The sequence below is a fragment of the Myotis lucifugus genome, unplaced genomic scaffold (genome assembly GCF_000147115.1).
Source record: "Myotis lucifugus unplaced genomic scaffold, Myoluc2.0 scaffold_378, whole genome shotgun sequence".
Lineage (NCBI taxonomy): Eukaryota > Metazoa > Chordata > Mammalia > Chiroptera > Vespertilionidae > Myotis > Myotis lucifugus.
Window position 1 is genome coordinate 684,238 of NW_005871426.1, and position 22,943 is coordinate 707,180.

The 22,943-nt window shown below is 44.6% G+C and overlaps 1 protein-coding gene and 1 pseudogene across 2 annotated transcripts in view; both read right to left on the reverse strand.

Moving 5' to 3' along the window:
* Positions 1 to 22,943, reverse strand: part of FOXO3 (forkhead box O3) — a 111,448-nt gene that overhangs the window by 26,993 nt on the left and 61,512 nt on the right. The window lies entirely within an intron of this gene.
* Positions 14,948 to 15,079, reverse strand: LOC111828479 (annotated as a pseudogene).

Below are 22,943 nucleotides of genomic sequence, written 5' to 3' on the forward strand. Positions count from 1 at the left end.
GCTCTTGGAGGGCAAGAGGGAACATTCCATTCCCCACAGCCAAACCTGCACTTCCGGCACACAGAGAACCCTGGCAGCCTTGCAACCTCTGCCCACACCCCTCCCTGCAACACCCTCCCCTCCCCCACCCCGCCGGCTTCCAACCCCACATCCTTCTCCCCAAGGGCTGAGGACAGGCAGCCATGGAAGGAATCAGTCTCCCCAAAGCAGGTTAAAGCTGCAGGATTTGCCTCCCCTCCCCCTTCTCCAGCTTCTTCCCTGATTTTATTGAATCTGTTGCTCCTTCTCAGAAGGGATCAGCAAACACACGCGAGCTACTTAAATTCTCTTTGAAGACCGTGCACGGGTAGCCACACAAAATGGGCACTTAAATCTGCAAGTTTTTCCAGTTTGAAAACTTATTTTGAGTGGAAATGGAGAGAATAAAAGGGGATTGTAAATATACATCCAGAATTCAGGACCACATCAGAGAGTTTAATCACTTACATGACATTATATAAGTGACCAGGCCAGGAAATTCAGTAAAAAGTAAGGGGAAAAGTGGAGAGGGCTAGGAAACCCATCTAGTAATAATCAGCCTTAACTTTACAGGGAAAGAAATTGAAGACCAAAGAGATACAGGGACATGCCTGAATTCAATCAGCTAGTTAGTGGCAGCTGAGCTGAGACAAACTCAGGTCTCCTGACCTTGTGGTGAAACAGAAATGCAGCCCAGAACATTAACGCCAATGTCTAGATTACTGTGCCCACTGAAAGAATAAGCTGCAGGGAGCACAATGAACGAATAGCTTCCTTCCTTCCTTCCTTCCTTCCTTCCTTCCTTCCTTCCTTCCTTCCTCCCTCCCTCCCTCCCTCCCTCCCTCCCATCCATCCATCCATCCATCTTCAGTCTGTCTTGCTTTATAACTTGAGAAATGCACTCTGTCTCCTCTAATAAATATTTAACTCTTTAAAACCAGATACCATATCTTACAGCTTTAGCTCCTAGCATGGGGCCTGGTACATAGCAGGTGCTCAAAAAATATTTGTTCACTCAAGGAATTAGTAGGAAGGGGGCAGCAGCTGAATTGTACTTTTAAACGAAATATTCTACATGAGCCAGTGACTAATCCTCACATGAGTGAAGATCGAAGAAAGCTTCCACTGTAAAGTATAAAGTTATTTTAAAGTTGCCAAGTTTTATCCTTGGGTACTATTAACTTCAACTATACAACCCCATTTCCAAAAACCAGACAATATGGTCTAACAAGCAGGCTTCAGGTTCTCTATCGTAGGAGAGGGTAAGAAGGGCAAAATGACGGTGTGTGGGCTGGCTACTTGATGGAAGCAAGGGCTTGCCAGAACGGTCAAGGATCCATCCAGGGCAGAGAGCTGACTCCCTGCCCACCTTGGTAATAAGGTTGGCCAAGAGCCCTCCTAGGCCTACCCAAATCCACAGATAACACATCTTAGTTCCACACTTCCTCCAAGCAAGCACACAGGTAACAAGAGAAATACAAAATAGAGTCTATTTCACCTGCAATCTGAAGGAACTTAATGTGTTTGGTGCCTACCAGGCCCAATGCTCTGTGCTTGACATATCTAATCTTGTCTTATTTTTATGACAAGCCTGGTGGGAGGAAACTAAGGGGCAGAAAAGTTACTTGTCTACTAGGTGCTGCTAGAAATCAAGCCAGAGGCTAACTCCAAAAGCAAAACTGTCACCACCGCACGGACTTTCCCTCTGAAGTCACCGAACTGCCTAAGGAGAGAGGCACCATTCACGGGCAACCAGGGAACGTGAAGCTTCAAGGACTACAAAAACCTGTTAGCTGAATTAAGTGCTTCGATCTCTGAGTTTTTGCACATAGTCCCGAAGATTATGAGAGTGGAGAAAGGGTGGAAAAATGACGAGCCATAAAGCAAGCCTTGTTGGACCAGATCATTTTTAGAAATAATACCTTTTTTATTTTTCTCAGACACACCCCAAAAGGGACACTCCTGGCATGTCCTAACTTGACCAGGGATCACCAATTTTAGGGACAGACCAAACAAGATTACTGTCTCAAACTGTTAGGTATCCAGGCCTTCCTCAGTGGCACATCTGGTGCCTTCTGTGCTCGGGGAGCATTAGCCCAGGACTGAGTCAGGCCATATTACCTGGCAGGCAGATCCAGGCCCTCAAACAGTTGGCATCATGCTATGGGTCCTCAAGCCAGAGACATCAGGCAAATGTCTGCTTTGCCCTGGACCTTGCTATTACGAGGCTTAATCTGAAACAGGGACTCAGCTCTATACTATCTAATATGTAATTAGTTTATTATTGAGCCAGAAGAGATGAGCTTGCTTTAAAACTATGTGCATTTTAAAATATGATGCCTTTGCCTGCCAACTGGCGGGAGGACCAAGATGCTTCTGTTTAACCTCAATAAAAAACTGGGGTAGAAAGCTGCTTTTAGGTTGCGTATGCATGCTATTTTATTGTCTTCTGGCATGGAAACATGCAAAAACAGAAAGCACTGACAAGGCAAGCACATTAAAGGGATGGACGTGGAGGTGCTGAGTGGGTGAAACAGCGTGAGGGTCTGACATCTGAAATCCAGGAGAACTCTTTTCTGCTCTGGTCTGTAATCCCTTCTCTCCCATGAAACTCACTGGCTTCCACACACACATAAACACCACTGTTTCCAGCTCCTCAGATGTTATGGCTCAGAAAAACCGTTCTTTTTTGTGTTGTTATTTCAAGAGCAACCCATTTCTTTTTGGAAGCCCTGAAATATATGCCAACGTGTGGGCACAGTCACACACAGGCCCACACCCTGGAAAGATTGGGAGGGGCGGAGGCACATTTTTCAGCTAAGGAAGGAAAAAGTTTGGGCTCGTATTTACAAACTAGACCAGTGTGTATGCATTTGGAAGCAGGCGATCTTCCAAGTGTCCATGTTAATTATTCTAACAGTCACCAAAGTCAAGGTGTTACTGGTGAAAGAAGCAAAGAAAGTAAATGCCACATAACGGAGTTTCTCCTGTTGGCTACTGCAAACAAAACAACTGATGGACCTTTTCCTTATGGGAATAAAAAGTACCGAAGTCAATTCTTCAAAATGACCCGGGCCTACAGAACCCTCACTCCCCTCCAGACCCCCAGGAAAGTCAGCGAATGAGGAGCCTGGGAGGAACCCATCCACCCTATCACCTCACCTGACTGTGCAGCAGCATTTCACTGCACGGGTTTTGCAAGATTTCTTCTTGTTTAAAACCACAGGACGCAAAAGTAGCTGGTGACCAATATAATGATATTGCTAAATGCCGAGTGAACCAACCATTTAATCCAGGATACCCCTGAGTGCCAATTACACAGGTGAGCACCAGACAGCTTAGAAGTCCACATAAAATGATCAAATAAGGAACAGAGAGGACATTTCCACTGACTAAAGAACCAGACACTCACTCCATTTTTCTGGGGGGAGAGAGGGAAGAAACAAAACACAAACAAATGAACAAACATAACCCACACTCATTGAGTCATTCAGATACCAGTACATTCAAATTTAAAATCTGGATGATCCCAAACTAAAATGAATGGAGCAGGTAGAAGCTGCATGAGTTAAATCGGTCTTTCTATAGGACAGGACAGGAATGCAGCAGTTTAGTCCTCATCCGTACTAGGCTCTACGTCGTGTCTGCCGCTAGGTGAGCTTCCAAGCACTTAGGAGACGGGAAGCACTAGTGCCGTAGTGTAATATCTCTTACCCAAAGGGCAGTAACAGTCACATATGAGACTACAGGAGCTGAATATCTAGTAGAAACAAAAAATTCCTGTAACTGAGTGTTTCGAGGGCTAAAGGAATTTAGGAGAAAGTTCTTTCAGGCCCTGTTTGTGGCTCCCAGCAGGAGGCTTTTAGAAGATAGAAGGGCTTAAGAGGAAGAGGTCAAAGTATGTATGGTGAGTGGGAGGGAGAGGCCACTCCTCAACCTGCAGGTGTCACAATGCTCCAGGAATTACTGCTCGCCACCTACTACCTGCCAGTGATCCCAGGGCCATTCCTGAGGATGCAGGGCCCCTGGCCTTATAGCTGACTCTAAAGTTGAGTCTGACTTGGTAGGTTTAGCCCTTAGATTTTCTCCCTCAATTTCCTCCAACTCTCTCCCCTTAGGTTAGTCATTTGCCAATAGGGTATGTGTGAGCACTCACAGCATGACCAGGTACTAGGTCCTTCCCTAAGACTGAACCAATCACTGTACATAGAGGACCCACTAAGATCAAACCCTTCACATCAAGACAAGGAGGAAAAACACATAGGAACATTAGTTGCTGAGCCATTTTCAAGTTGAAAGTAACACACTTCCAACTCTCTGAGGCATTCGGTGGAACAGTAGTACCCTGTATTAGCACTTTCCCCCAAAATAAGCTCATCAATTTCTTTCTAAACAGCCCTGACCTCAGCAATGTCCCCAAGTAGGAAAGACAGCGGAGTCCTGATGTTAATTTGTGGTTAGAAGAGGAAGTCACACAAGCTTCTTATAAGGTTAACAGATACACGTTGGGAGACGGTTCTCCCTGGGTCTCTGGTGTTTCTGCACGTTTTGCAAGCAAAGCACTAAAAGCCTCTGTCCTGGACTATCTTTCAAGGATGTTTGCGTTTGCACAGTGAACAGCCCTGAAAGATAGGGCCTCCCTGCAGAACAAAGGGCAGCGTATTGCCCATGACAACAGACTTAGGATCCCTAAACTCAGGTTTCCTCTCCCAGAACAGAGAGGGACCTGGGTATCCACCTAAGACCACCTGTGTCACTCCCATGGGACCTGCGGGCTAGGGAAGAACAAATGCAAAATATGCTGCTGTCAGTGCTGCCTGCTGTGCCACGGTAACTTCCTTTGCCTCTGACCCAAAAGCCTTGTGGCTAGAATGGTCAAATCTCAGACCCTCACAGTTCTTGACAGTACACTGCTTTAGTTTACGAACTGCTGGACTTGCAACTGCAAAAAATGAGACTGGGCAGGTCACCACTTGCTAACTTTCTCCTCTACCCCTACATAAATGGGAAGGAACACAAGATAATGGAAAAGATAACACAAGATAAGGAGGAAAATGAGGTCACAAGTAAGAGAGGCGGACACATGGCTCCAGCATTTGAATGTTCTGGCCTTGCTCTGGGAAGACCCATCCGTTTTTATGAAAACAAACCATTAACTGAAAGGGGTGGTGGCAGGGTGGGGGGAAGAGCTCCCGATACAGTCACTTTGCAGCATTTCATCCGCGTCAGTCACATTCTTTTTCAGCTGTTGCTCAACGTTGCGGTTTGCTTGTGAAGAGCAGAGCTGAGTGAGCAGCAGGTTCAGGTTCGTCTCTTCTCGCCTTCCTCTTCTACCGTGTCATGTCCACCCTCCCTATCGCCCTGACTACGGACTGCCCAGTGTCCGGCAGTCCTCTCCATGACACCTGTTGACTTTCTGTGGGGGCCAGATCTCCATTATGGAGCCCCGAACTCTCAGAGGAAGAACTTCTCCTCAGTCCCTTTGACTTGTCTATGGGCTGCCCCAAATTCAACCCTGAAGTAAATGCTTTCAAGGTCTTTCTCTTGCCACACAGTCAATAAAGACAGCACTTGGTGACTTTGTTGCTTTAATGTGTAAACAGCCAGGACTCCCTCCACTTTAGCTCTCCTGCACACATTATCTTCATCCCGCAGGCAGTACCTAGCAGCTTTAGACCTGCAAAAATGAAGACGGACTAGGCAGTTCCCATGAACCAAGAGCAAACACGTGCACGTACACGCTGGTATACTCTCCAAGTTCCCAAAAGAAGAGAGTTGATTTTCTAGCCTGCAAAATATGAACCAGGAGGCTCAGCTATGAAATAGAAAAACATTACAAGATTTCAGCATCTACGGTTTCTAACTACCGATTTAAGCCAGACATGTTCTGGTACATAGGAAATTGGTGTTTTCTTTTCCCCTCCCCTTTCCTCTTGGATAACCTACTTCCATTCTTGGCAGAAGGAGGCGTATATTTACTATAGAGTTCACATGCACCTACACGTCCAATGCCTCTGGAATGATACTGGATTGTTGCCACATGGCCAAATAATGTGCTCTTTGAGAAATAATTATCAATTAGAGTGCTATAAAATGGGCCAGCAGTTCTACTCTGCTCACACTGTGTGGTATTTTGGCCACCAAACACTGCAAGCTTTCTTCGGTGCTCTTCACAACAATCAGAAAGTTACGTTAATTTGCTGATGCTATTTGTGGACATACGTGGAAAAGAATGCAGGCACCCAGGAGCAAATTAGAGTCAACTCCCTCGGCTTGGACAGCAGGTCCCCGCACAGGAACTCCAGATACTAACATCAGACAGTGACCCCAGCCTGGGGCTGGGTGGCAAGGGCTGCACAAATAAGGAAGTATTAGCAATAATCTGCAAGGAATCAATTTTTAGTGCTTTCAGCCTAGAGTAGCTGCCAAAAGAACTTGGCAAAAGCCATCATTTTAAAAAGACCAATTCAAGCTATAGTGAGATATTCTTACTATAGTAAATAGGTTTTATTTTGTCTATCTAAACCTATAATTGAGGTCTAAAAATAGAAAAAATAAAAGTTTAACATTTAGATACCACTTGGACATTCAAAATGGCCTATGGCTTTTCTGTCTTTCCTGACAGCTCTCTTTTATGCGGTACTATGTTTAGTGATGATTACTGAGATATTTCTTGGGCTGGGGGGGGGGGGGAGTGCATAAAAATATGGAGAAACCATGTAAGTTCATATAAGAAGGCAACAGGAAAGCATGACAAAGCAAAAGAAAGCACAACTATATCTCTCTTTCTATGTTGAAGATGCCTGACACATGAAACACTCCATATATTTTCTTCAAAGGATAAATGACTCTCCCCTTTATTTTCTCTTTTGAACTAACCCATGCTGAATAAGTCAGCATCTGCAATACACTCCAGGAAGTCTAGCATAAAGAGGTAGACACTTCTCTTTTCCCATGTTCTCCATCTCCAAGGAAATCTACCTTTAGCACTGAAAAGTCACAGGAAAGAAAGCAGCAGGTGTAAATAAAGTTGTCTGCCTTAGACTTCAAAAGCACTTAGAAGTTCAAAATGCAGATATCATTAGTTTTATTAGAAATCGTGCCCGTACTTCAGGTGGACTACACAATCCAAACATAGGAGAGAACATTTTATCTTAATTAAGACTCAGAATTTTTTTTTGAACTGTGAGAAAATAAACATTTGGATTAACTGACAAAAGTTATATGAGTGAGAACTTTTACAAATAATATTATAAAGATAATATTAAAACTGTATCCAACCTCTGACTTAGTGGAACAGTATACTCCATTCTCCCTTTTTTTCCTTATCAGCAGAATGTTGACTTTTAGCTTGGCACATGGCTGCCCCGGAAAAAAAGAGACTGAACTCCCAGCCTTCCTTGAAGTGAGATGTGGCCGAGACTTAGCTTTGGCCAAGGACATGTAAGTGGAAGAACTCCTCGAACTCTCGGGAAGACCGTGTAAAGGCAGCTGACTCCGATGCGAGTCCCTTTGTTCTCCTTTTCTTCCTCTTGTTGGCCTACCTCTAGAGCAGCGGTTCTCAACCTTGGCTGCACATTAGAATCACCTGGGAATCTTTTTAAAATCCTGATTTCTGGGCCTCATCCTCCGGAAATTCTGTTTCTTTGTTACTAATGTTGTGGCCTCACCCCATAACAAAGAAACAGAATTTCCAGAGGATGAGGCCCAGAAATCAGGATTTTAAAAAGATTCCCAGGTGATTCTAATGTGCAGCCAAGGTTGAGAACCGCTGCTCTAGAGGGACCGTGAGGATGAAAACTACCTGCTACGGGTCTTACGGCAAGGAAGGGACCCCTCCATTCCCTCCCCTGAGCGTTCAGGTGAGCAAAATACTTTCAGTCCTTTAATTTTGACTTCCAGCCTCCAGATCTGCAAGGCAATAAACTTGGGTTGCTAAATAAACAACACACAAAAAAACAGACAGACAGACAGACAAAAAACCACTACCTGCTATGGTAGGACAGAATGCAGGAGGACACTCATCTTCAGTCACTTCTCAGAGTGGCCATAACAGCCCTAAACTTCTTTTACATGAAAATAATTCATATATTTGAGTTTTGTTTTATGTAGCCCAACCTAATCCCGACAGACCCACCCATTTTATTTTTAGGAATTAATCTTATTGGTACACATACTCTCTCTCAACTTTCGTATATATTTAGACTGATAACAAAAAAGGTCACTGATTACATTTCAAGTATTAATAATGGTTAATTAACGGCTTCTAATTACATCAAATAAATGAAATAGAAATATCTAGCAAGAAAGGCCTTTCTGTGCCTGTCCCCCTTCTACCTTGAGGTACGTGCCAGCAGGCCTTTTACAGTGCTTCTCAATGTGTGTGCTGGACTCTGCCACCCCCAGTGTTGCAAGGCTCCCAGGGTGCACTGGGGTCCTCCTGGCCCCAGCGCTTTAGAAGTTCTTATGTGGAGGCCACGAAGGACAGGAGCTCAGCACATTTGCAAGCACATTTGTGAAGAGGCTGTGTTATAAAGAGGCTTTTAACACGTCTTGTCTTGAGTCAACCTGGATTTCAAGAGAAAGAGCACTTTTGGGAATTCAAGACATAAAGTGAATTGTGGACAAGATGGCTTGGAGATATATATGGTCTTTCTAAGAATTAATTTTATGGTACAGAATAAAGTTGTTTCTATCAATCATGGGAATGATGCCTACAGTGCTGCAGCTAACCTCATCAGCACACTAGCACGTGTATTCAAAGCCTTAGCCCTTTGAATAGACACACATCATCCCTACCTTTCTTCTCCAATGAAACAATCTGCTTGCTTCCTTCCATGAGTCCCTGGGAGCACAATCTCTCCCCCTCCTCCTCCAGCAATGCATTACTTCTTTCAAATTCCAACTAGAAACTCTCACTATGTGCAGCAAGACTGGCTCCACCCTCCCCCCCCCCATCACTGCTATACTCCTCTGCAGCCAAAGGCAGGTACCCCAAGTTGAAAAACAGAGCTGTCTTATACTCGGTGCTTTGCCGTTTTGAACTAATCTCATCGTTGTATGCTTTTCTGTTTGATGTTGCCATTCCAGGCAGACTGTAAACTCCGAGACCAGGGAGTAAGTTTTTTACTCTTTCTGCAACACAGAGTGAATGGTGATTTGATGCATGCAGTGTGGTGTTCCATAAATATTTATGCTAAGGACTGAGACCACAATATATTGATCATCTAAGTTCTGTCCTCTTAGAATTGATATGTACTTTTCAGGGAGAGTTAGTCCAGTCTTCATTTATTCAAGTTAAATATAAAAGGAAGGTACAGTGCGGCCGGTATGGCTCAGTGGTTGAGCATCGGCCTATGAATCAGGAGACCACGGTTCGATTCCCAGTCAGGGCACATGCCCGGGTTGCAGGCTTGATCCTCTGTTGGGGGGGGAGGGGGGGGGTGGGTGTGCAGGAGGCGGCTGATCAGTGATTCTCTGTCATTATTGATGTTTCTATCTCTCTCTCCCTTCCACTCTGAAATTAATACATATATATATACACACACACACATATATGTATGTATGTGTGTTATGGAATTACAGTAGTTTCAGTAGCTGGATTTTTTGTGTGGGGGGAAGGATTGCGGGGCAGGAGGGAGGAAGTGTTAAGCTCAACCTGAGAGCAAACCCAAAGGTGCCTGAAGAAGTTCCAGCTCCACTTGCTCCTCTCTGAAGGGCCCCGACATTGCTGTCACCTGGGGTCGCTGCACCCACACTTAGGCCGGGTTTTCTGTCCCAGGGAAAGCTTCCTGAGAGCAGTGTGCAACAAGAAATAAGACGGTCTCATCTGTCTTTCTCTTATTTAAGTCCAATGCACTTGTGATGCACAAGCTAAGCTTTTCATTTACACCATATACTTTATGTAATTTGAGATAAAATGTTTTTGAAAAAGTAAAAAAGCTAATGCTTGAATGGTGTCGCAAGAGTCCTTATTTCCTTCCCCAGAGGGGTCCTGGTGAAGAGACTAAGCTTTAAATAAATAAATAAATAGATAGATAGATAGATAGATAGATAAATAAATAAATAAATAAATAAATAAATAAATAAATAAGACTGCAAAACTGTTGTTCTCTGAAGCATTTGAAACCTCGCTCCCTGGCATATGTTGTTAATTTGGCTCAAATAAACTCTTATAAAGATAAAAAAAAAAAAAAAAAAGCTCTGCATATGAAAGAAGCAGGATCTGCTGAGTCTCATCTGCCAGGAGAGGTGTGTCTGAAAGAGGACACTTTATCTTTGGGTCAGAGGCCCAAACTGGAGCCAGCCAGGGCTCCAGGCGTCTCCAGCGAGAAAGAACAGATCTGAGGTTACCTTTCCTCTCGGTCCATGAACATAAAAGGTCTCCTGTCGCAGACCTGGATGCCAGCACAGCCTCCTCCGCACACCATCTGAGGCCATCTAGACAGCGCTGACACAGCAGTGGGGCAGGGTTAGGGAAGCCAACGCCCTGGACCTGTTAGCCGGGACAAGGGGCCACTTTTTTGGCCCTTTTCCTACTGTCGACTGGAGTAACTTTAGGATGCGAGAAATTACCATCCACTTTTTCTAAAGAACCTGGACCTCTCATCGAAAGTAGCGACAGTCATCTGTAAAAGCAGCAATGTATATCACTGAGTGGCTCCTGTTAGAATACACGCTGAAAAACCCAAACCCCACACCATGGGGGTGCGAAGCGGTTTGCTGTCCTGCAGGTCAGGGCAGCGGGACAGGCTGGAAATCACAGCCTCTTTACCTGGAGTTACTTATTTTCTGACACCACCTGAACAGAATTCTAAAATGTCAGAGCCGTAAGGAGCCTTCAAACATCACCTCGCCCTAGGCAGTGGTTGGCAAACTCATTAGTCAACAGAGCCAAATATCAACAGTACAAGACTGAAATTTCTTTTGAGAGCCAAATTTTTTAAACTGAAACTATATAGGTAGGTACATTGTTATTAACTTAATTAGGGTACTCCTAAGGCTTAGGAAGAGCCACACTCAAGGGGCCAAAGAGCCGCAGTTTGCCGACCCCAGCCCTAGTGCATCATTTCAGAGGCAGAACACCAGTGTTCAGAGTACTGAAGAGCTGCACACAGTCACACTCCTCGTTAAGTGCTGGGCAGGCCCATGTCAGGGTCCTGGCTCTGACACTGAGGTCTCCTCCTTTTTCTGCACCAGGGGTTTTCAAATCTTATCTTCAGCAGTACAATCCTTTTCCCAAATAAAATCTACAACCCCAACCCTCCCCCAGGGACTTGCAGCCCCTCTGAGGATCTCCGGGTCTCTCTGGACTATCTGTGGAAACTACCACTGTCCACCACAGCCCTCCCACACACCTAACAATGCCATATGGATATGTGTGTGGGGGTGGGACGAGGGCGGGGAGTAAATATAAGCATGCATAAAATGACATTACTGAAATGTGAAAAACAGGGTAAAAAGTTACTCATTCCAACCACCCTAACTTAGCCATTGTTGACAGTTGATACATTTTGTTTTCATTTTCCCCCTCCTATTTGTTTTACAAATTTGAAAACAATTTACTGTCCTGTTTTACTGACTTGACATTGGATGTATATTTGCTTAACAAATTAAATTTTTATTAACACGCAGGAGGATTTCAGGATGTTCTTTTTGATAAATGGCTACCTTTAGAAATACATCAGGAAACTCTGACGTCAAAATCATTCAACCTGAGTAAGGGGGGAGGGGGGGATGTTAATACAGACACCAAGAATCTACTGATGAGGAGACAAAAAAACCAGGACCAGAGGAAAGGACATACTCCGACTCCCATGTGCAGAAGATTTCAGGGGAAAGCAATGCTAAGCAAATTCTTGGTGAAAATAGTGTTAGAGAACCACAACTCCAGAAAAATGAACTATTTCTTTACTCTTGATATGCACAGTAAACCCCATATGGACTTAACCCAGCTAATATTACTTTTATACACCCATGCAAACACTCAGAGGCTAATTACACTGTTCTGTTCTTGACCAGCTTTGCTCCCACTATTCTGGAGAACCCAGGGCTGGGTGTGGACATTTTAAAATCCGTCACAAGGTACAAGTGAAGCAGGACTGCAGGACAAAGCCTCATTGCCGGGCCGGTTTCTGGCGTTCTAACTTGGCGTTCTACTGTGTCACTGGACCCAGCAGCACCACGAGAAGCTACTGATGGACACACTCACGGGGAACTCATCCTACTTAAATGTCATTTTTTCAAGTGGTGCTAAACTAGCCAAACAATTAGGAGAGACAAAAATAGGCGACAGAAAAATAACTCCTCAGTTACATGTGTTCTTTTAATACCTCAAATTATTTTATTTTTTGCCAGCTTTGGGGAAAAAAACTTTTATTACAGGAAGACATAACGCTGTAAACTAGAAGGGCAACGCACTGTAGCAGGACTCGCCCCGCACCCAGAGGTCTGAACCTCCCCCCTCATTCCTGCGTGCCTGAGATCTCCCGTCCATCCCAGGGCTGCTCAGTCAGAACAGCTGCGACAGGGCAGTTCAGTGGGACTGCCTGGGAGGAAGCTGCAGAGCTGCCACGGCCCTGGTCCTCCTGTAGCCTCTCCAACCCTCCCAGGGAGTCACTGAAGCCTGGAACAGACGTCAGTCCTCCCCAAGAACAGTGCTCGGGCTGGGGGCTGCCTGCTTGGGCGGTCTTAGCTTCCTGTGATTTCTCACCTGGCACAAGCCAAAGGGAGGTCTCTGTGAGTGGTGAGTTCACTCCAAACCTCTTCCTCACAAACTTCTGAATACACACACTCTAGAGGCCTCCATCTCCATGAAAGGAGGAGGCCATTTCCTGGGAAGCATGGTGTTGAAGGCTGGACTTCCAGGCTCCTCCTTCCTCAAACTTGAGGACACCAGCACACAAGTGCTCAAAGCAGGGTCTCTGCAATGCTTGGTCTCCAACCCCATGCATTCCCTACCCCCAGCTCCATGTGGGCTCCACACAGGGTTTGCTCTGTATTGAGCTTGTAAGGCACGTTGGGTTTATCCTTTCCCCTCTGTTAAATGAGTTCTCTGGAGCCTGGGAAACAGTGATCTGATGAGAGGTTCAGTGAATAAAATCTTCAAAGAAGCGAACATCTTACGTCTGTATTCCCCAAGTTAACATTCACGTGCACACTGAACGTGCTCACTACCTCCACTATCTGTAAATACTCCAAGTCACACACAGAACAGAACCTGGGGCACTCGGACCAGTGCCCTCTCGGAGTCTTCCTCCCCAGACACAGGAGGGGAGGCAGGGAGGTGCTCGTCACATTCTGGAAGCAGGCCGTGAACCCAGGCCTCAGAACAATGGGTCTTCTCACTCCCCAAACTGAGGGCTTGCCTCCCAAGGCTGACAAGATTACCACAGACAACCAATCAGGAGGAGCAATAGCTTTCTTTTTTTCTGAGAAGTCTTACCAAGGGAACCAGTTATTAAATTATACACAAAAGCGATGCTTTTTCAAAATCTCTCTTTTTCTTGTTGCCTGCAAACACTCAAGTCATTGTAACTGATTCATCCCCCAGGACTTAGCCCAAACTTTCTAATGAGGCAATAGGTCAGCATGTTCCAGAGAACAGTGCCATAGCCAACTGCCTTAATCTGACCTCCTTGCTTCCATCTCTCCTGACCACCAGGGCTTCCCTCCCATCATGCAGCTGTGCGAGTGGCCAGCCACTGGTTTCCACCCCCCACCCACCCCCACCGCCATGTGAATGACAGGACGCATATCTCTAACAGGAAGGGAAGGCCCCCTCTCGCCTTCTGCAGCTCGGCTCCTGACATGTGTAAGAACACTTCTTGCTCTATTGTGATATATTTTAAGCAAACAAAAACTAAATTATACACAATATAACACCCACTGCTTGATTTTAACAAATCTTAATATCCTGCCATAGTTGCTTCAAATAACTTTTTTTTGAAAGAAATAAAATGCTACAGATACAGGTGAAATACCCTGTGTATCCCCTGCTCATTCCATTTCTCTCTCACCCTCCTCATAGGTAACCACTACCTTAAAGTTAGTATTTATTACTTCTATAAAAATTTTACTACATAAGGATATATATATATATATACACACACACACACACACACAAATATGTAATAATCTTTGAATGTTTTAAAACTATATAAATGGCACCAAACTGTCTACAGTGAAGCAAATTGCATTTTTTGCTCATTTAAAAAAACAAAACAAAAAACTTCCGTGTGGAGTTTCCAACATATGCAAAAGTCGAGTGTATTATAAATCCCCATATACTCATCATCCGGCCTCAGGACCAATCTTCTAATATCTACATATTGAACACCAGTGGACTAGCTCCAGGGCCCACATACAACAACCCGCTCTGCCTCCTTAGCAAAAGGACCAGTTCCCGGGGGAATGCAAAGAAGTCATATACTTGATGAATGTTTGGAGGCAATCAAAACTCTACTAGCAAGTATGTGATAAAGTCCAAGTAATGGAGCCAGACTGAAGGCTGTATGTGAACTGCTCTGGGCAGCTGGTTCTTAGCTCTATGACATTCAGCTTTTCCTTTTAAGAGGTCACATTCAAATTGTGTAAGAAAAGTAACAAATAGTACATAGGTAGACAAAAGCCATTCATTTATTACTCCAGCTTCTCCCCCCTCAACTTGACCCTCAATAGCCACTTCTAACAGGGAACCAGAAAAGAGGAGATCATGCTCTTAATGCCACACACACGTGACCTTCCTTTATCTTGAGGGTGGTGTCATAGTATCAAAGAGCTCATTGTATTGCATGCACAAAGGGGGGCACAGAATTGTAAGGACCTAAGCATTTGACCTTCATGCAGTAAACGCATCAAAGCTTGGTCCAAAACAACTTTCGGTCGTTTATAATAGAACTTGGCTTTGAAGGAAGAAATGCCATTTTTCTTTTAAGAACAAAATCCAGAATTACTCAGCAGCTTTTTAAATTTTATATAAAATTATATATATATATAAAATTAGCAATAATCGCACCTCGGATAAACCTCATTGGCCACGATACTGCCATTGTGCAAAGCTTGGGCTGTATATCTTAAATGCTATGGATTTTATAAACATACCACTTGAAAACCATCAGCAGATAAGATAAACCCTTCTCTTCTATTTGCCACCCCCCCACTCCCCAGCCTCACCCCCTAGTGCCTGATCCTCATCCAAGGTGGATTTCTCACTTATGACCATATTGTTTACTTGCAATTCCTTCATGAGAGTGAATACGACTGCCCCAACATCTCATTTTATTTATTCAAAACTGAGCAGAGTAACCAGCACTGTACTAGATGCTGAAAGGCAGCAGTGAGCAAGATATTCCTCAGAGAGCCTTTTATTTTGAATATACAGAGGAATTTCCACTTTTGCTTACGTTCTTGAATTATGAAGCCTCAACGTAAGAGGACATCCTCTAGCTAAAATTTTATTTTCTTGTGGGAAAATAAAATTTGCAAGGGGTGGAGATTGGGTAGAGAAGAGACATTTATGTTTAAAAAAATCACTGTAATATGGTAACATTATTTCATAGGTTTCTGAAATAGTTTTATAAAGGCCACACACACAATTTTAAAGTTTCAACTTTATTCTTGATAAAGTGTAAACCTCTCCAATAACATGCCTCCAAAAGAAGGAAAAGAAATACTCGGGTGTACACCAGACAGCTGAAGTCTTCACACTGCACTGTTTCCGTGCCCTAACCTTACACGGGTCAGGCAGGAGAAGATGGAGAAACAGAGCCCCTGGCACCAGTGAATCACCAGTTCAGACATGGTGCGAGCGTTCTCTTCTACCATGAACTTCACTTGCCTTTTGTGTGCCTCAGTGACTGGATATGGGAAGTTACAGGAATGTCTGCAGGTCCTACCCTGACCCAGGTGGAATAAAAAAGGCACGGAAAGCAATAGTACCCTACCTCGGATAATATAATGCACTGGGGGTCAGTGGAGAGCGAAGAGTTGCTCCAGAAAGAATGATATGGGCTGGTTGAGGCAAAGCATAGTTGCTGCTGCATAGGAGAAAGTATGATATTTCTTACTAACTTTTTTAGAGTGCTAACATTTCAAAGGCTTCCTGGGTGATGTCTCTTGATACCAGGTATTTACTGACTGGCTAACTCTTGACTTCCTGGTCCCTGGCTTTACGTTCCTTATCCTCCGTCTCACTGCTGGCCACAGTCTGCTGACCAAAAGAAATGGAAGGCAGCTGGGACCACGCTGGGTTCGCCTCTGTAGTCCCCAGAGTGCCTAGTATTGTGTCTTATCCAAACTCAGTGCTCGCTAATAAAAAGTTTAATTAAAGAAAGGAGGCTTCCCCTGGTGTGAAGCAATGTGAAGTACGCGGCCCTGCGAAACTAAAAAGGCTGAACCTAAATCTAATCACGCCTCTTGAGCTGATTCCCAGTTTGGGAAACTTAGGCGATAAAGGAACAAGATAATGACACCACAAGAAAACAGATATATCCAGAATGTGGGACGATCTGCGGAAACGGATCCCAGTTTCTGCAACAAGTCAACAGCATGAAAAAAGGACGGAGGAGGGGAGCTAGGGACTGCTCTTGATTAAAAGACGTAACATCCAAAATCCATGTGTGGACCACATGTTCAGATTCTGATTTTAACAAAACAACTGTTTTAAAAGAACACAGTTTTTTTTTACACAATTAGAATTTTTTTTTTTTTACTATAAACTGGGCGTTAGATGATACCAACACACTGTGGTGATACAGCTGTCATAATGGGGCGGTGGTTATGTAAGAATGTCTACAGCTTTGCAAGGGGCACTCGGAAGTGTGTAGAGGTGAAATAACATGCCTAGGAATTGCTAAAGTTCTAAAGAAAAAAAAATCAAAAGTATAGATAAAGTAAATGAAGCAAAATCTTGGTAACTGTTAAAATATATACTCTATTCTTCTGTTAGCCTTTTTTTCTTAAGTTTTAAGGGGCTCAAACAGTAATTTTATGCATAAGCTAAGCAAATATTTTCAACCCTCTCTGACCACATTCTCATACTTATCAATGAGGTAGTTTGAATTACAAAATGTTCATAGATTCTCACACTTAAGATACTGATGAAAGAGAAAATGGGAGGACACAGTGTGCAAAAGCCAGCCCTTTGACAATGGTGGGAGAGGCCCAGCAGTCAGTACCTGGGGAGGGTCTGCTCCTGAAGACACCTCGAAATGAGACATGTGCTTTGTTTGGCAAACAAAATCAGCTTTCTTTTCTGATCTCCTCTACCAAATATTTTTTATAAGGACAAAACTTTTATTAAAATATATTTTTATTGATTTCAGAGAAGAGAGATGAGAGAGAGAGAGAGAGAGAGAGAGAGAGAGAGAGAGAGAGAGAGAGAGAAATCATTTACTGGCTGCCTCCTGCACACAATCAGGGCATGTTCTCTGACCAGGAATTGAACCGAGAGCTCCTAGTTCATAGGCTGACACTCAACCACTGAGCCACATCAGCTTAAGGACAAAACTTTTTACATACTATCAGATGAGTAATAAATAGTAATGCTGTAAGCAGTATCCATCCTTAGACACAGTCTCTTCAGCAGCCCACTGACACGTTTCCTGTACCAGGAAGGACAGCAATAACTAGGAATAAATAGTAATCCCATAAGCAGTGTCCAACCGTAGGCACTGTGTCTTCAGCAGCCACTGGCACGTTTCCTATGCTAGAAAGGACTGGGCCCCTGGAAACAACTCTGAAAGAGAAATGCTGACAAGAAAAAAGTGGACGAAACTCCGGCAGGGTGAGGGGTGTCAGGAGGTACTCATTGTAGGCATAGCACCACACTTCCCATGCGTTTATTATCTAAAGATGCTTGAAGACAAGTGCTACTTTATTCATTAAAAAAGCCCGAGAAAACCACAAGAAAATATATTTAATGTCTTCTCCAAGAAAAAAAGTGTATTTTTTAAAGATGACAAAACAATCATTTAGAGAGTAGAAAAATCCTAGATCAACACACTATCCTATTTTCAGTTAAATCACTGTGTGCCCTTCTCTTGACCCTCTTTCTCCCCCCCAAATCAAACCCAAAACTGCATATGGATGGAGGAACTTGGTGTCTGCAGGGCAGAGGTGTAACTGACCGAATGGATGCGTAAGTGAGGTCTGCATCACCATTCAGGTCTGCATCAACAGTGCAGGGAGGAGTCGGTCTTGCTCACCACTACACCCAGGCGGCCTGCACATATACAGGGAGGGGCAAAAGTAGGTTTACAGCCGTGTGTACATAAAACAGAGTTTATTCTTGCATGATTATTTATTAATTACTGTATTATTTTCCATACTAACAACTGTAAACTTACTTTTGCCTAGCCCTGTATATATCTCCACAGTCCTAACTACCTCAGTCTCTGTCTTCTCAAAACCAGAAGAGGACAAAAAATATTGATATCCATGATGATAAACTGAGTCTCACAGATTTAGTTTAAGAAAGCAGTACACTTTAATGTATTTTAGAAAGGCTGCTATTAAAATGTCTAAAATAAATGGGTTTGGGCACTTATATATGCTTTAAAAACCCAACAAACCTCTACCCAAGAAAAGGAATAAAGGATGATTCTGAAGTTCACGATTATTTTATGTATTCTAATCAATTAACTAACAAACACAGCCTTTTTGCAAGGGATCCTTGAGCAGGAAGACAATGATCCTTGGTGGCAATGGGGGAGAAAAAAGGAAGAAAGGAGTGCAGAGTTTGAGAAAGTCTAACAGAGCATTTCCTTCTTCTTAAAGTGAAACGAGTCACTGAGTTACAGAGAAGCGCTCTTCAAGAAAGGAGGTGGAAAGGTAGAACCAGGTGAGCCAACAAAGATAGCCCTTAGTCACTAGACAATGAAAAATTAACATACAAGGACAGGCGAAGCTGCCTTCTACTGTTCCCTCCTCACTCCGAAGCACGAAAGTTCGGGTGATCCCATTAGACACACAAATGCCCAAGTGCTCCCCAGCTCAACCAGGTTCCAGATGTCACCCTGGACACCCAAAATGTTCTAATTCCCTTGAAAGTCTCACAGCCACAGAGGCATCCCTCAGGCACTTGTCTCCCCCAGATCGAATGCACCCTCCCCACACTCCCCATTCATCCGCTTCCACCTTTTTGTCTCAGCCCCATCTCTGGCCATCCCTGCCTAACACTCTATCTTCTCTAGTTGTTCCTCGTTCCCTATTTTCACCCTTCTGCCCTCTTTCTCCCTTTGTCTTCAAACCTGCTCTTCCCTCTGTTCCCTCCTCTTCATTCCTTTCTCACTCTTTGTATGACAATGATTCCCACTCCTACTTGTACCCCACCCCCCACCCCATCCAATTTCTATACCCTCCCCTCCTCCCCTCCCCCCTCCTCTCTACCTAGAAGAAGGTTTCCCTGTAGCCATCTGTCATCTATGACCAAACCAGAGGAAGCAATCTTCTCTCAGAAAGAGCCAAAAGTTTAAACCAATATAATATTTAAAAATTGGTCATGTTAAAAAAATTTTTTTAAGTCTTTAAGAATGACTTAGAAGTAGTAAGGAGACCCCCAAAGCTTAAGGTGGGCTCTTCCTATTTCAGGGCCAGAAGTACAGAATTTATATAACCAGGAAAATGTCTCTAAATCAACCCCATGGTCTGGGCGTCTAGCCCTTCTATCATGGGTTCACTGTCAAGGCCACAGGGACTTAGGGATGAGAATGATCTCTTTTCATGGTTTGTTATCTAAATTCCTATCAAAGGTGCTTAAAGACAAGTGCTACTTTATTCATAAAAAAAGCCTGAGAAAAGCACATAAAGAGCAGATGCTTCACTTATTTAATGTCTCCTGTCAGGAGGAAAAAAAAAAAAAAGCAGTCACTGTTAAGATTATAGAACAATACTGCTGAAAGAGAGGTTTCACCACGAAGCAAAAATATTACTCAGCGAAAGCTGTTACTGCTTCCTAATCCCTTCTGAAAAGCTAGAGTATGTGCTTATAACATTACCGGCCTTTGACTTCACAGCGCCATCCTATCCAAAGCACAAAGTGCACAGTAAACGGTGGGAGGAGAGCAATAAACAAAACCTCCCTCTGAACAACTACCACCAACTACAAAACCTCTCCCTCCCGGCAGCTCTTCCCTCCCCCGCCCGATTCCACTGGGTCTCAGGTCTAAAGAGACCCCCACAGGAAGGCACCGGAAAATCACACAACCCTCACCCCAACCTTCCTGCCTTTCCTCCAGGACTGAACTGGAGAAGGTCTTACCGAGAAGCGTCCTTCACAATCTAGAGGGCAATGTTATCTCTGCCCCTGGAGAAGCCGCCTGCTTCCCTTTCTATCTTCTTGGCACCTGATTACTGCTGGTGATTACTGCTGCTACCACCACCAATAGTGGTGGGTAAGTTTTCATATACTTTTTGCCACGAACTATGCTAAGCACTTAATATGCATAAACCCAGTGTAATCAGTTGGTATTTTACCTATGAGAAACAGCGCTTGCTCAAGGTTCTCAGCCAGCAAGTCAAGGAGTTCCCGAATGAAACCCAGGTCTGTTCCTAAGGCCCAAACTCAAAACCATGACACAACCTTAGACAAAAAGGATCCTCCATGCCTCCAAACCAGCTCCAGAAGTTCAAAGGCCCCCTAGAGATCAGAAGACCACCAGCACTCACTGTGCAAAAACCTTTTACCCACCCACAGTTCCTCCCCTTTGCCTCTGCCTGCCACTGCCTAGTGGGGGAGGAAAGAGGTGTCCTCCCCACCCTGTCCCAGGTGCTGTCCCACTTCTTCCTAATTATGACTGGCTGATAGTGTGGGTTTAAACTCTTTCAACACCAAGGAACCTGCTGAGAACCTGATGGAGCCTCCGTCCTCTTACCTGTCCCCACTCATGTCTTGGATGAAGCACATGAGCCTGGAGAAGTCATGCACCGAGCAACACAACTCCACAACACAACTTCACAACACAACTCCACAACACAACTCCACGGTGAAACACACACACACACATACACACACACAACTTCCCCCAACCCCTGGGGTGACATTCCTCTCAAAGGACACCACAAGGTCCTGGCCCTGCTAGTTCTTCTCATGTGGGGGGAAAAGACGGAGAAAGCTGGTTACTGTGGATTAGCCATCAGGAAGCCCCTGCTGAGCTCATGCATTACCTTAGTTATGCACAAGCCAGAGACTTCAAGCTCTTGCTCGGGAGGAGGGAGAAGAGTTCACAGAGGGAATTACACCAAGGGGCAGGACCAAGTGATAAGAATGACAATGGTTATTATCCTGAGCATCTGCCAGGCTCTGTGCTAGATGCATTGCAGGCATGTCTCACCACCTTCTTAATCCTGCGAAGTTCTCATTATGAAGAGGAAACTGAGGCTTAGGGACTCTACCTCCCAAGTAATTATAGCACTTACTGGTGCCAAACTCCACTCTCAGCACTTTAGGTGTGCATATATTGACTCATTTAATCCTCACAACAGCTCTATGACGTAGATAGGTGATACTATCACCAGATGACCAAACCGAGAGAGGTTGTCATTAAGCACTGGCCCCAGGTCACGCAGCTGATAAGTAAAAGAGCAAGGATTTTTTAAAAATTTCTCTTTATTGTTGAAATTAATACAGATGTACCCTTTCCCCCCCACTGACTCCTTCTAGCCTGTCCCCTCCCCCCACCCCAAGCCTTCACCACACTATGGTCTGTGCCCATGGGTTATGCATGTATGCATATAAGTTCTTTGGTTAATCTCTTCCCACCCACCCACCTACCCCCGCCTTCAAACCTAGGCACTCAGGCTCCAACACCCGTGCTCTCAGTCCTGGAGCGATACTGCAAATATACTCCTGGGGTTTTAGTCTGTTTTGTTTTGTTTGTTTTGGCTGTTATTTTTTCAACAAGGCTGCAAGCTCTAGGAAGAAAGGGAGCACTTTCCGTACCCCACTCAGCAATCGGTATCGAGATCCAGCCACGACAGAGTTGTCAGTGAATAGCTGAGTGTGGTGCGACCCATGGAGGGACCTGACTGCTGGGAGCATCTCGCAGCTCCACTGCCCTGACACGCATTCCAGGTCCTCCCACCCCTCAACCCAAAGACCCCTGGCCAGCCTGTGTGTGTCCATTTTGGGGATCTGTGAAGGCAGACTGGTATTTTGGGGAAATGGTTTAACACAAAGACCGGATTCCTTTACTCGCCATTTCCAATACACTAGAGAGCAACTCAAAGCAACTGGGCTGCCACATCCTGCTCCATTCCCCTGCCTTATGTCCACAAGAACTCAAAGCCCTCCTTCTGGCTAGACCCAGGAGTGCCACCATCAGTCAGCATGTCAGCATGCACAGGGGCATCTACCAACCAACCCTGTCCTGCAGTGTATAGAACACACCTCTGGCCTGACGTTCAAGGCCTCTCACAGGCTATAGAACAGTGTATAGAACACACCTCTGGCCTAACGTTCAAGGCCTCTCACAGGCTATAGAACAGTCTATAGAACACACCTCTGGCCTGATGTTCAAGGCCTCTCACAGGCTATAGAACAGTGTATAGAACACACCTCTGGCCTGATGTTCAAGGGCCTCTCACAGGCTATAGAACAGTGTATAGAACACACCTCTGGCCTGATGTTCAAGGCCTCTCACAGGCTATAGAACAGTGTATAGAACACACCTCTGGCCTGACGTTCAAGGCCTCTCACAGGCTATAGAACAGTGTATAGAACACACCTCTGGGCTGACGTTCAAGGCCTCTCACAGGCTATAGAACAGTGTATAGAACACACCTTTTGGCAGACCTGTTCCCCTCTCTACCTGGCGTTCCTGCGTGCTCATTTATTTATTCTTTGGAAAACGAATGTTTTGGAGAACCCCACCATACACCGGGCCCTTCTGTAAGGTCCATAAAATACAGCCCATCTGTTAGGGTCC